We start from the raw sequence: 12495 nt of genomic DNA, 5'->3' as shown, positions 1-12495 counted from the left end.
TTTTTCTCCAGGACATGTGTCCATTGAGATTTGATTCCTGTCTCATTGTAATAACTCTGTCACTCGCATATCCCATTATAATAAATCTATCATCCTATAATTAACTGGATATTGTATATGGAGACCACATTTAATACTCGACCTCCTCCGCACATTTATTCACAAGACACATGCTCGAATTATACTAGATTGGACGTCTATCCATGCTGATTGAGATGTCTGATTAAAAAAAACAAGCAATTTTACAAAAATTGATCTTCATTCAAAGAAATTGTACAAAACATGACCTCCATTCTTAACAATCGTGTGACCGGTAAACAAAATGCTAAAACTGAACCACTTAGTTCGTTATTTTGTTGCGCAAACCACCATTTACTTTAAAATTTAAAATAATGTCAAAAAGTCCCATTTTTATTTGAATAAATTAACGAGGTATCTTAAACTTTCATAGCATTAAATTTAAAGATATTAACAACTAACGATCTCAATAGCATCTCTATCACATTAAATTTAATTTCCACGTTCAAATAATTAAAGAAAATTAGTTTAATCATCATGCGTACATATTATTTCTATAGTATAATATATGAATAAGTATAAATTAGTAGCATATAGATTTATAAATTAGATTTAGTGTGTCAGGCTAATACAGTAGTATAGTGTAACAATGAAAATAAAGATAATACTTTATCTTAACTAAAACATATCCAAAAATATGTATAGAAGCTTTTCCACTCAATCCTAAAATATAAAATTAAAGAATACATATTTTTATTATAATAAAAAATTACTATTAAAATTTATAATAATTTTGAATGTAAAAAAAAATTACATAATTTAATTTTAAATTTTGCTAAAGTTAAATTATTAATTAAATACTATGACAAACAAAATATATTGTAAAACCTAGCCAATATTCAACTATTGATTTGAGTAACAAAATTTAATATTTAAAACAATTTGGTAGGGTGCACCAGGCCTATACAATAGTGCAACATATAAGCGACGCATAAGAACCCCAATAGCAAGCTATTGTTATGAGCCCTCCCCCAATCAAAAATTAATTTAATATCATAGTGAATCAATAGTCCACGTATCAGATATTAAACTGATAAGAACAGATACTACACTTGATCTTAGCCAAAAGGCCGAGAAAGGTATGAGTTGTTGTGGTGCACATCACTTTCTTTTATCTTCTTTTTCTCATTGTACGTAGAGAAAACTTTCAATGTGGGACTAAAGTCTGGCTATCGTTAACATCTCGCATCACTGCAGACGAGCGACCAGACGTCTACTTAGCTAGGGCTTGATGGCCGCGAGAAATGAAGGGTCTCACATCTCGAAGAAACAAAGACGCTCTCACTGCCACTCTACGAAATCGGGAAAGCAAGCTGCGTGATTTTTGCTTCTTAAAAAAAAAACAAAGTTAGGGTTTCTTCTTCTTTTCCCTAGCCGCGCATAGCTTGACTCTGCAACTCTCCCCATTACCTGCCTTGAAGATGGTAGTCTTCCCTTTCTCTGACGAAGACACCTTTCGGTGTAATTCCCTGATTCGCTTGGCTCGTCATCCGCCGCCGCCTCTCTTCCAGTGCCAGTCCTGCGAGTTCATTGGGTTCCGTTATTTCATCTGCTACCGGCGGCATCAATGAGACAACCTAGCGGCTCTCGAGGCATCCTTGTCTTGGCGGTAGCTACTGGAGAGTTCGTAGTGTTCCTTAGGGACTAAAATGAGGTATGGTTCCTTAGAGTATGGTTCTCATCCTAGTTTCGGTTGGGATATTATAGTATCTGGAATTACGAAAATTTTAATTATCTATAAGTTGATGCATGCTTTTGAAATTTGACAGCTGCTTTTAAATTTCTGCTGGCGCACTGTTACGTGACACAATCCACTACTCCATCTGCTACTCATCATCTGCTGCCGGCGGACCAAGATCTCTGAATGAACTGCTTTTGAAGTTATTCCCCCAAAATTTAAAGGTGGTTCTTCCAATCACATTTGTTACAAAGTGTCAGACTTTTCCTTGTCTGTTTGCTTTTCTTTCTTTTACCAAGATGTATGCATACTCCATTCCTACTTCCTAGTGTTTTAATTCGTGTGAATAAAATTAATTACAAAACATGTCTCTGTAGTCAGAAACTTAGTTCTTTTTGATAATTCATGGGGAAGGAGAATCTATGAATTGCTGAACAGCGGGAATAAATCTGTGTCCATTAGGGGATTGTAGTAGTTGCATTTTTTTAGACAGTTTGGGTGTATTTTTTGGTGATAGTGTTGCCTCTGACGCTTTGATATCTACATCCCACGGTCACTTTATGCTATTTGATGAACAAGATAATTAATTACTGCCTCAGGGCTTTGGTGGTCAAGCACTCTAGCGGCTAATCAAACACTTCAAGTTTGAATCCCAACTACGGCATATTACGGGGTATTCTTCCTCTAATAGAATGATGGTTAATCTAAGGACATTGATAAACGTGAGCATTTTCTAATTTACTTTGTGAACATTTGATTTTTGAATACCTTGTATAAAAAAAATGAACAAGATAACCAAGACAAGTGGCATTCAGACATCCTACTACATGCATGTGGCGGTGACACTTGTCAGCATTAATGAAGGCAGTTATGTATGACGGTTACTTGAATTCTGTAGCCGTGGCGGTGACACCTGTCATCATTAGTGAAGGCAAATATGTAAGACGGTTACTTGAATTATGTAGTCGTTGTTGTAATGCATTTCATTTATATGAGTCATGAGTTGTACAAGGCATGGACATTTAGAAGTGATGATTCTTCTTGTGTGTAAGCCATCTACAGATTTTTTCTTGTATTGTAAACTATCGTGTTAGTGCAAGATTGGGCAGTGTAGCCCGTAATTGTGTGTTGCTTTTGTTTCTGCCTATGCATGCTTGGTTCTTGCTAGTTATATTCCTTGAAAACATAATCAAGCACAAGACATCAAAAATTGGCTTGGCGTGTGAGTGTACTTGCACAAGTGTGGGAAATCTGCAATAATTCAGTGCGTTGCATAACCCTGTGACAGTTGGTATCAGAGACAAGTTGTGGTTGTTGTCATTGACGTTGCAAATATACATTCATGGCAAAAGGTTCTAGCTAGGGATGTAAATGAAACAAACGGTTCGCGAGTTATTCGGAGCTCGATTAAGTAAAAAGCTCGTTCGAGTTCGTTCGTTTATCTTATCGAGCCGAGCTCGAGCTTGATTTCGAGCTCCACAATTTTATCGAGCCGGGCTCGAGCTTAAGGATATTCGGCTCGTGAGCTTGTGAACATGTTCGTTTATAGGCTCGCGAGCCAAAAAAACGAGCCTTAAACCGAGCTAAAAAACGAGTTCTAAAATTAGCAAAAAAAATGAGCTCTAAAACGAACATTAAAATGAGTTTTAAAATGAGCCAAAAAATGAGTTCTAAAACGAGCCAAAAACGAGCTCTAAACGAGCCCGAGCTCGCTTAACGAATTAGGCTCGTTAACTTTGATAATCGAGCTAATAATGAGCCGAGCTCGAACTGTTCGCGAGCTTTGTAATTGTAAAATGAGCCGAGTGATAAAAGCTCGATTCGAGCTCGAGCCAAGCTCGATTCGAGCTCGAGCCAAGCTCGAGCCCGAATATAACTAAACGAGCCGAGCTCGAGCCTAATACTATTCGGCTTGGTTCGGCTCGTTTACATCCCTAGTTCTAGCAATTCGTTTTCAAGTATTAATACGGTGTGTGATCGCATTCTGGAACTTGAAATGAGATTGCGACGTGTGGAAGGATTACTCGGTGCTCCCTCGGGGTGCCCAACAGAATCGCTGTGGCAACAAGTTGAGGGCTTGTTGTGTTCTATTGAAAATCAAGTAACTCCTTTGTGCCCAACAGAATCGCTGTGGCAACAGAATCGAAGGAGATCTTCAGATAGTGCTCTTCATTTTCCTTGGATTAATAATCTTCTGATTGCAAATCAAGTAACTCCTTTGTGTCTATTTCCTTTTTATTAGTCTCTATTTGTTTTAATTACAATGTTCTTATTTAGTTGAAAGTCGGAGAAAGGGTTGATTTATTTTTTTAGGGCAATTCACCGCTCTCCTCTTACCGGCCTCCAAAGGGACCAACAAGTGGTATCAGAGCAAGGACGCTTCAGAAGGATTAACCGCCAACCGAAGCAAAACAACCAATGGTCGGACCAAGGATTATTCCACCAAAATTTGAGGGAGACTTCGCACACTGAAATGTGATATGGTGGTATTTTTGAAAATAGATTTTGAAATTCGTTTAATAATAAAATATGATTTTGTAGCTCCTACGAATCAAAATGGAGAGGAAAAAGAAGAAAGTCTTTGGACAAAGAAAGAACAAAACAATTCCGTAGCAAATAATCGGGCGGAATATCACTTGTTGAGCGTGCTGCCACCTCAAGAAATTAATCGCATTGGAAGCTACTTGTCGGCCAAAGAACTCTGGGAAAAATTTCTGGAATTCCATGAAGGCACATCCGAAGCCAAGCTCGCAAGAAGAGATATACTTCGGAATAAATTGCCGAATATTTGTCTGGAAAGAGGTGAGAAGGTAGCCGATCTACATGCGAAGGTAAAAGAATTAATCACCGGACTCGAAAACCTCGGTGAAATGGTAACCAACCGGGACACAATACGCTACGCACTCAATGTCTTTCCCAGGACTCCAGAATGGACGTCAATAATCGACGACGCCTACATTTCAAAGGACCTGGAGGTAAGTACCCTAGAGGAACTTTTTCTACTCTTGAATTACATGAAACCAGATGTGTAGGAACATCAAAAGACTCAAGCCAGATTATGACGCTAAATGCAACCAAGAAGGATGAACCCGAGTCAGAATCAGAAGAAGATCAAGAAGCTTATATGGTAAAGAATTTCAAAAAATTCTTTCGATCTCATAAATTTAAAGAAATACAGAATAAGAAAAATCCAAGAAATAGAAGAAGGGTTCGTTGCTACCAGTGTCAAAAGGAAGGACACTTAAAAGAGTATTGCCCAGAACTCAAGAAGGATAAAGTCAAAATACTCAAGAAGCATAAGAATCTAAAAGCCACTTGGGACGACAATTCATCTTCTGAGTCCGAAATGCAAGAATATGCCGGACTAGCACTGATGGCGAGCTATGAAGGGCAAAGTACATCAGAAGCCAGCATCGATGAAGGGGGAGCGACTTCAGATGAATGCAGCGAAGCAGGGGGAGAGTCAGACTTCAAGTCTGATATGGTAAGTGAGGTATGCCTCTTAACTCCTGATCAACATTATTTTGGAATTAAGTCTATGGCAAAATCTATGTACAAATTAAAAAGTAAAAATAATAAATAAAAAAATAAAAATTTAGAATTAAAAAGAATTTTAGCAAAATCATGTCTGATAGAAGATTTTGATAAAATAAAACTTGAAAATGTTAAATTAAAAGAAGAAATAGAAAACTTAAAAAATCAATTTAGAAAGGTGACATCCCAATAAGAGCCATGTAAGTTGTCCTATAAGCCCATAAAGCTTCATCAAACCTCGTTACTCCAATCTTTCTTATTCGGATTCACTATTTTTTCAAGAATTTGTTTAATCTCCCTATTAGACACCTCACCTTGACCATTCGTTTGTGGATGGTAAGGAGTAGACACCCTGTGAATTACACCATACTTACTCATAAGTGTCTTCATGTGCTTATTACGAAAATGGGATCCTTGATCACTAATGATGACCCCAGGCAAGCCAAACCTATAAAATAGATGAGACCTGACTAAGCTCACAACCATAGAAGAATCATCCGTCCTGGTAGGAATGTCCACCCATTTTGATACATAGTTGAGAGCTAATAACATGTAAGCAAAACCAAATGAAATGGGACAAGGACCTATAAAATTAGTACCCCATACATCAAAGATCTCACAAAATAAAATACATTGTTGAGGCATTTCATGCTTACGTCCTATATTCCCCATCTTTTGGCAACGCTCACAAGTCTTATGAAACTTAAAAGCATCCCTAGACGCGGTAGGCCAATATAGTCCCGAATCTAAAACTTTCCTAATCGTACGTTGAGGACCAAAATATCCTCCACATGCAAGTGAATGACAAAAAGAAAGTATAGATTGAAACTCAGCATCAGATGCACATTTAGGCAAGTAAGGGGCACAATCTTATTAATGGACTTAATGTCAAGTAATGGTATACACTTAGGCACATCTAATAGTATCCTCCCCATCGGAGTCACTGCTATTATTTGTGTGACCGAAGAAAACCAACTATTAATTTGTCAAATAAATAGGTTGACAAGATAATAAAATTAAAAACTCCTCTTACAAATGTTTGATTTATTATACGTCCACACTATCGTGACATACAAAATTCATGGTATTTGAGGTAATTTTATTTGTCACAAAGATTTATTGACAAGGTAATTAATGGGTAAACCCCTCCTCTTACAAATGTTTAATTTTGTATACGTCCACACTATCGTGGCATGCAAAATTCACGGTGTTTGAGGTGTTGGTGAATTTAAATAATATTGTTTGAGGAATCAATGTTATTTTAAATTCAAAGTTTTGACCAAATATTTGATCAAAGAAAGATCAACTATTAATTTTATTCGTCATAAAGTAAAGTTGAAGAGATAATAAAATTAATGGATAAAATCTCTTCTTTGATTTTGTATACGTCCACACTATCGTAGCATACAAAATTCATGGGGATTTTAAGGTATTGTTCTTGACCAAATATTTTTTGTGATTCTTAGGATTTAAATGTTAGTCAATCCCCTAGTTGTTATACTATAGAAAAGACTTAGTAGTCCCAATTATAATGATTGGAAATAGGACTTGGACATTAAGGTAGACTGTCTTCTTAGAACTAAGAACAATGTAGGTGTATTTAATTCATTAGTTGAAACATGTTTAGTGGTGTTATCTACTAGAACCTGGAGTGTAGATACAGATGCCATTAATCATGTCTGCAATTCATTGCAGGGTTCCAGGAAACCCGACAACTAAATGAAAATAAAAACACCGTCCACGTGGACACTGCTGTAAAAGTGGCAGCTGTTGTAGTGAGAGATGTTTATCCTTTGATAAGAATAAAACATGGATTTTTGAGTAATTGTCTTTACGTACCAAGTTTAGAAAGAACTAGTTTTCAGTTTCTAAACTATTCAAAGAACTTGATATTCTAACTCTTTTAATAACAAAGTTGTTATCAAGAAAAAGAGGGAAGTTATCTGTTCTGGTACGTTGGTTAGCAATTTATAAATCCAATAACTCCCACGATGCAACAAATGGAAATTAGTAACACATCTTCTAATTTTAAGAGAAAGCAACCTTCGGAGATGAACCAATTATATCTTTGGCATCTAAGGCTAGGTTATATTAACTTGAGTAGGATTCATTGGTAGCTGATGAACTTTTGGGTTCATTAGTAATGGAAATCTTTCCAACCTAGGAGTTTTATTTGGAAGGAAAAATAACCAATAAGCTTTTAAGATTAAGGGGTGTGGAGTCAAAGATATGTTGGAATTGGTTCATTCTGATTTGTGTGATCCTATGACTATCCAGACAAGAGGTAGTATCAAATATTTCGTCTATTTTATAGACAACTATTCAAGATACAAATACATTTACTTAATGTGCCGCAAGACTAAGTGCTTTGATTAGTTCAAAGAGTACAAGGCTGATGCGGAGAAACGTTAAAGTAAAAGTATCAAGTCACTATGGTAAGATCGTAGTGACAAGTATCTCTTGGGACAATTTAGGAGTTACTTGTCAAAAGTAGGGATTCAATCCCAACTAACTGCACCTGGTACACCCCAACAGAATGGTGTAGTAGAAAGAAGGTATATGACTTTTATAGAAATAATTAGATTGATGATGAGTTATTCAGAAAATTATCAAGTTCGTTTTAAGGATATACTCTGAAAAAGAAAGTGAACATAGTACCTTCCAAAGTCAGAACTCTCTACTCATATAGAATTGCTGAATAGGCGTAAGCCTATTTTGAAGCATATTCGGATTCGGGTAGTCCAACACATATGTTGAAGAGAGACAATGATAAGTTGGATAGGAATTCACTTGTTTGTGGGTTATCCTAAAGAAACGAAAGTAGGTTTATAGTCTTAAAAATCAGAAGGTCATTGTTAGCACCAATGACTGATTCTTAGAAGAGGACTATATAATGAACCACAAGCCCATAAGTAAATTTGTTCTTAATAAAGGACATGTCTAATCTAGTACCAACTGTACAAGATGAAATATCACAAGAAACTGCAACACGTATCACAATTGATACACAATTATAGACAGTGTCTAATCGTAGTGGGAGGGTTGTCAAACAACTTAAAAAAATTCATGTTTTGGGAGAGTTTTTGGACTTGATCCCAAATGAACATGAGTATGATCCCAGACATATGATGAAGTACTCCAAGATAAAGATGCAGTATCTTGGCAAAGAGCAATGAATACAGAATTAGAATATATGTATTCTAATAAAATCTGGAAGCTTGTAGAATCACCAGATGATGTAAAAGTCATTGGGTAAAAATAAGTCTACAATAGGAAAAGATGGATAGACAGGAAGGTGGAAACTTTTAAAGCAAGGCTTGATAAAAAAGGAAACTTTTTCACTGGTAGTCATGCTTAAGTCTATCTGGATTCTTTTATCTATTTGGCAAGTGGATGTCAAGACAACATTCCTTAATGGAAGTCTTGAAGAAAGTATCCATATACAGAAACCAGAAGAGTTCATTATAAAGGGCAAAGAGCATCTTGTGTGCAAGCTCTATCAGTCTATGGACTGAAGCAAAGCTTCAAGGTCTTGGAACATCCGATTTATCAAAATAATCCAGACCTATGGATTTATTTAGTAACCGGATAAGTCTTGTGTATACATAAAGTGTGATGAAAACTTGGTGCTATTTCTTGTACTATACGTAGATAACATTTTTGGTAGTTGGAAACAATATCAAAATGTTGTCAGAAGTAAGGGTATGGTTGTCCAAGTAATTCGATATGAAGGACTTGGGAGAATGTATATATTCTTGGGATCAAAGTAATAAGGGATCGCAAGAAAAGAATATTTTACTTATCCCAAGCTTCATATATTGGAAAAATCCTTGCTCGTTTTAAGCATGCAAAACTTCAAGAAAGGTTTTTTACCTTTTTAGCATGGAGTAACTTTATCTAAAGAAATATCTCCGTAGACATCAAAGAAGATAGAGGAAATGAAGGCAGTTATTTATGCTTCGGCTATCGGAAGCCTAATGTATGTTATGCACGAGATCAGAAATCTGTTTTGCCAAAGGTATAGTTAGCAGATATCAAAGTAATCCTGGACAAGGACAGTGGACTGCAGTAAAGCATATATTGAAGTACCTTAGAGACACTAGAGATTATATGCTAGCTTACAAGGCAGTTAATTTGGTCCCTGTGGGTTGCACGGATTTTGACTTCCAATCGGATAGGGACAATAGTAAGTCAACCTTGGGGTTTTGTGTTTACTTTAGGAGGTAAAGTCATAACTATGGAAGAGTGATAAGCATAGGTGTTTTTCTGGACTCCACCATAGAAGCTGAGTATATGGTAAACCTCTGAGGTAGTCATAAAAGCTGAATAACTCAATAACCTCAAGATAAACTTAGATATGATTTCTGGTTTGTCCAAAGATTATTACAATTTATTATAATAATAGTGGTGCAGTAGCAAATTCGAAGAAACCATGAGTCTATAAGGCAAGTAAACACAATAGAGCGCAAGTACCACCCAATACGAGAAATCGTATAAACGAGGAGAAGTTGTTGCTGCCTAGATTGCATTAGATGATGACCTATAGATCTTTTCACTAAGGCCCTTAAGGCAAGAGCTTTTGATAGGCATGTTGAAGGGTTGGGAATCAGATGTATGACAGCAGATATAGCAGCTTAGTCTTTTAGTATAAGTGCGAGATTGTTAGGATGTATACTAAAAGCCTAGCTTTTGGTATAAACATTTATCTAGAAATAAGAATCACATTGGTCAAATGTCTACATTTATGATAAATGTAGTTGTTCAATTAATTTATATTGTAGATAACATGGTGTGTGATGTCACACACAGAGGATTATGTTATCAGTACCTTATAAATTATAAACAGTAGCTCACGACTAAAATTAAAAGGAATAAACCATTGGAAGGTCGTAGTGTAATTAGGTATTAGTTTATCTTAACTATATAATTACACTAGTACACTTAGAGTGTATTGAGTAGGACCATTAGAGGTCGTTTCTTTTATACTGACTTTAAAAAGGAACAAAGACCTCAGTTATTATGGAAGTGTGTGCTCTTAATCCTAATATAATAACAAGCACATATATTTGATATTTATTTCTTTAATTTATCAATGGGTGAGATTTAGTTCGATAAATCAATAAGCCCGAAAAATTGGAAAATGATATCACTTATAGTGTGTGTTGTTGATTATAGAAGGAAACTGTGTCCTAGTAATCTAGGTTGAGAATGTCCCCAAGAGGAGCTCATAAGGATTGCCATGTTAAACCCTGCAGGTGGACTTAGTTCGACATGATGATAAGGTTGAGTGATACTACTTTTGGACTAAGATATTAATTAAATGAGTTGTCAGTAACTCACTTAATTAGTGGACATTCGACATCTTAAACATAGGGAGACTAACACACTCATAATAAGAAGGAGCCCAAAATGTAATTTGGGATTGGTGCGATAGTTCAATAATAGTTCTCTAGTGGAATGAATTATTATTGATAAAATTAAGTTGTGTGTTCGGGGCGAACACGGGATGCTTAATTTTATCGGGAGACCAAAACCAATTCCTCCTCTCGGTCCCTATCGTAGCCTCTTGTATATAGAGATTTATACCCACCACATACCCACCTTCTTACCCATCTAATGGGGCCGACCAAGCTAGCTTGGAACCCAAGCTAGGGCCGGCCAAGACCAAGTGGATGAGCCAAGTTGGTGGCCGGCCAAAGCTTGGGTCCCAAGCTTAGGTGGCCGGCCACTAAAATATTAAAAAGGATTTTTATTAAAATTGTTTCTTATGTGGATATCATGGTTTTAAAAGAGAGTTTAAAAATTAAAAATTTCCTTTTATAGCATTCTACAAAAGATTAAGAGAAGAGATTAATCTCTTTCCTTATTTGTAGATTAAAAGGATGGTTTTAATTTTTAGTAAAAACTTTCCTTATTTGTAAATCCTCTACATGTTTAAAAGAGAGTTTAAAATTTAAAATCTTTCCTTATTTGTTGATTAAAAGGTGGATTTTAAATTTTAAGAAAACTTTCCTTTTTAACCATGTTAATGTTTTAAAAGAGAGTTTAAAAATTAAATATTCTCTTTTATAAGTTTCTACAAGAGATTAAGAAAAGATTTGATATCTTTCCTTATTTGTAGATTAAAAGAGATTTTAATTTTTAGAGATAACTTTCTTTTTATCCACATGTTTAAAAAAAGATTTTAATTTATTAAATTTCCTTTTTATAAACCAATCATGAAGGGATAAAAATTATTGGAGAAATTTTTATAAATTTCTGGAAACAAATTAGGAAGTTTTAATTCTTGTTTAATTAAAACTCTCCTTGATTTGGGGAAATAAGTGACCGACCATGTTATAATGAAAAGAAAAATTATTTTTAATTAAATAAAATTTTCCTTTTCATGGCAAAAGAATTAAGGAAGATTTTATTTAAATTTCCTTATTTGCCAAGATCAAGGATTATAAAAGAGGGGGTAGAGGAGGCTTTATGAAGTACGATTCTATTATTCTTTTCCTCCCTCTCTTCCTTGGTGGCCGGCCTCTTCCTCTTCTCTCTTCTCTCTTCTCCTTCTTGTGGCCGAACCATCTTGTTCTCTTGGAGTCCTTGTGATGGCCAGATCTAGCTTAGAGAAAAGGAGAGAAAGGAGGCTTCGCTCTTACATCCCTTGGAGCTTGGTGGTGGTGGCCGAACCTCATCCTTTCTTGGAGTCATGTGGTGGCTGAACCTTGCAAAGAAGAAGAATGTGCCTTGGTGGTTCTCGTCTCGGAAGATCGTTGCCCACACAACGTACGGGATTAGAAGAGGAATACGGTAGAAGATCTAGAGGTTTTTGTTTGCAAAAGAAAAGGTATACTAGTATTTAATTTCCGCATCATACTAGTTTTATTTTTTGTAAAAATACCAAATACAAGAGGCATGCGATTCTAGTATTTCAAATTTGTTTTCGATGTTGTGTTCTTTTGTTTTTCTTTTCCTTGTGATTTGATTGTTTCTTTTGGTTGACCTAAAATTATTTAAGGAAATTAAATATTAGTTTTCCTTAAAAGACTTTGTCTAGACGGTGGTGGTTGTTCTCATATCCAAGAAGGCAATGTGCCTCGCCATGCAGTCCTGTAAGCCAATTTTGGAAATTAATATTTAATGGAATTAATAACCTAGGTGATTTGGATTGAACGTGTTAAGTTCCGCAGGAGATCCAAATCTAAACCTAAAAGAACAAA

The 12495-nt window shown here is 35.7% G+C and overlaps 1 non-coding gene across 1 annotated transcript; it reads right to left on the bottom strand.

Annotated features, from left to right (window-relative positions):
- Positions 1-963: 963 nt before the first annotated feature.
- Positions 964-1161, bottom strand: LOC122013042. The gene has a single exon (XR_006120426.1). It is a non-coding gene; the product is annotated as a U2 spliceosomal RNA (small nuclear RNA).
- Between the last annotated feature and the right edge of the window lie 11334 nt (positions 1162-12495).

The sequence above is a fragment of the Zingiber officinale genome, chromosome 8A (genome assembly GCF_018446385.1).
Source record: "Zingiber officinale cultivar Zhangliang chromosome 8A, Zo_v1.1, whole genome shotgun sequence".
NCBI lineage: Eukaryota > Viridiplantae > Streptophyta > Magnoliopsida > Zingiberales > Zingiberaceae > Zingiber > Zingiber officinale.
Note: the sequence above shows the minus strand (reverse complement) of the source record. Positions and strands in the feature narration are given on the sequence as shown.